The sequence below is a fragment of the Propithecus coquereli genome, unplaced genomic scaffold, assembly GCF_000956105.1.
Source record: "Propithecus coquereli isolate 6110/MARCELLA unplaced genomic scaffold, Pcoq_1.0 Scaffold165, whole genome shotgun sequence".
NCBI classification, from domain to species: Eukaryota; Metazoa; Chordata; class Mammalia; order Primates; family Indriidae; genus Propithecus; species Propithecus coquereli.
In genome coordinates, this window is record NW_012141080.1 from 1,328,083 (window position 1) to 1,330,232 (window position 2,150).

The following is a 2,150-nucleotide window of genomic DNA, read 5'->3' on the forward strand; positions in this document are numbered from 1 at the left end:
ACCTCAGCACACCTCAGGACGCACAGACGCCAACTGCCGCTTCGTGAGGCGCTCGAGCTCCCCGCCAGAGCCAAGGACCCGGCCTGCTCCTATTGGACACCAGCCGCAGCGGGAGGCCAATAGCCTCTCTTCTTCTTCCATGGGTCCCCGCTCACTGAAACAGCGATGCTCTCATTGGCTGATCGTACGCAAACTGACTGGGCGGCACCACGTGCAAGGAAGCCTCGTACCATTGGTAGAAATCAATGCCCATCACCTTGCACCCGGCCCCCGAAGAGCGGAGCGGATGACGATTTTTAGCGCTCTTTATTTGAACTTTCGGGCGGGAGAAAGTTGTAAGATTTCTTGCACCAATCCAGAATGGAGATGAAAATAATCAAAACTGTGGTTCCTGCTGCTTCTCCCTTATGCTTTAGTGAAGGAGCTATATTATCCAAAGGCTAGCAGTTAATCGAATAATTTGAAAATATTGGCCCCAGAATTCCTGGAAAGAGGTGTGGAACAATCTCTTTCATATATATCTCATGGGGTTGAAGAGCTCATGCAAAAGAATTTGCCTATACGATCTCTTCAATCTCAAACCACTGCCTTAAATCGCTTTATACTGAACAATCGTCACATCACTTAACAGCAAACATTTTTCAAGCATCTCGCTTTAAGACGAAATCACATTTTTAGGAAGAAGATTTAAAAATAACCTCGATGTGCACAGACTGCACACTGCCGAAATTTTATTAACTCAGCTGTCAATTTTGTGTGAAACCGGAATCAGAGGAGAGCATAAATAATTGAAAGTAAGAGAAAGCTGTGATTACAAAGAAGGGTTGGAAATATGCTTTGAAAATAGAGAGAGGGACATAGGCCAAGGAATGTGGACGGCTTCTAAAATCTGGGAATGGCAAGGCAAACGATTCTCTTTAGGGCCTCTAGGAAGGGATGCAGTTCTGCTAACATGAAGATGTTAGCCCAATGCCCTGTGTCAGACTTCTAAGATAATAAACTTGTGTTCTTTTAAACCATTAAAAAACATAATAATCGAATCCATGTGGTGATGTCACGCTCTTCCCGGCCTTTAGCCGCATGCCAGGAATGGGACCGCTCTTCTCCTTCCGCTCGCGGGCGCTATGGGGGATGCGGGGGTGCCGAATCCAGCCCGACCTCGCTCCCCCGCCCTCGGGCCTCGTGGCGTCGGCGGGAGTCGCTGGTCCTCTTGACGCAGCAGGCAGCCCTCGCTCGCCCCTTGTGGTTGTTGCCTTGCGGGCACCCATACCCGCAGCGAGGGTGGGGGGGACCCTTCGGCCACCCCGTCCCGCGTCCCCTCGGTGCGCGGGTGTTGGGTCTGTGTGGCCCTTTGCGGTGCCCCTGGAGCGCACCGGGTTGTTCCCCAGGATGCCCGGAGCAGAGCGGTGGTGTCGTCCCCGTCCCCGGCGCCCCCTCTGGTCGCCGCTGCAGAGTCTGCTGCGTGTGTCCCTGAGGAGTCGTCGGGGGTCGAGGCGGTAAGCCCAGGCGCCCTCCCGCGCCGCGCCGGCCGGGTGTTGCCTCGTGTCTCCACGGCGTGCGTGGCTGACTGAACGGCGAGCGCAAGCCCTGTGTTCCCCTCTGCAGGGGGTGTGAACGGTCGTGTGGGCGATCGTGGCACATGGTGCCAGCCGGCCCTGGAGGCCTGCACCGTGTTCTGGCTCTGGGAGCCCCTTCCATACGCTGACGGGGGAGGGGGGGGCTCGCTTTGAAGAAGCCGTTGGACAAGAAGCCGTGATCGCGAACGCTCAGGGTTGCCGCGCGCGCTTTCCCTATACCGCAGACCGCCCTCCCCGCCCTCGGGCGTGCCTGAGCGCCTCCGCCGGGCCCCGTCGGGACGACTGGCGTTAGGGGGCGACCCACCTTCGGTGAGGAAGTCTCTTCTCTAGCGACCCTGGAGACGTGCCTTTTGGGATACCCGATCCCCCAACCCGCCGCCTCTCTGCGCATCGTCAGCCGCCCTTGCGGCTGCCAGCTGTGCCTGCGCAGAGTCCCCTCAGCTGGAGGGGTCCGAGTGCCGCTCGTCGCCTCCCGTGGCCCGCGGCTCCCGGCTCTGGGCCGGCGTTCCAGCCGCGAGGGGCCCCCTGTGTGCGTTGCGTGCGCGCCCGCGGGTCTTTTTTTTTTTTTTTTTT

At 57.7% G+C, this 2,150-nt stretch overlaps 1 protein-coding gene across 1 annotated transcript in view; it reads right to left on the reverse strand.

The window, feature by feature from the left end:
* Window positions 1–2,150, reverse strand: part of MLKL (mixed lineage kinase domain-like) — a 34,373-nt gene that overhangs the window by 1,629 nt on the left and 30,594 nt on the right. The window lies entirely within an intron of this gene.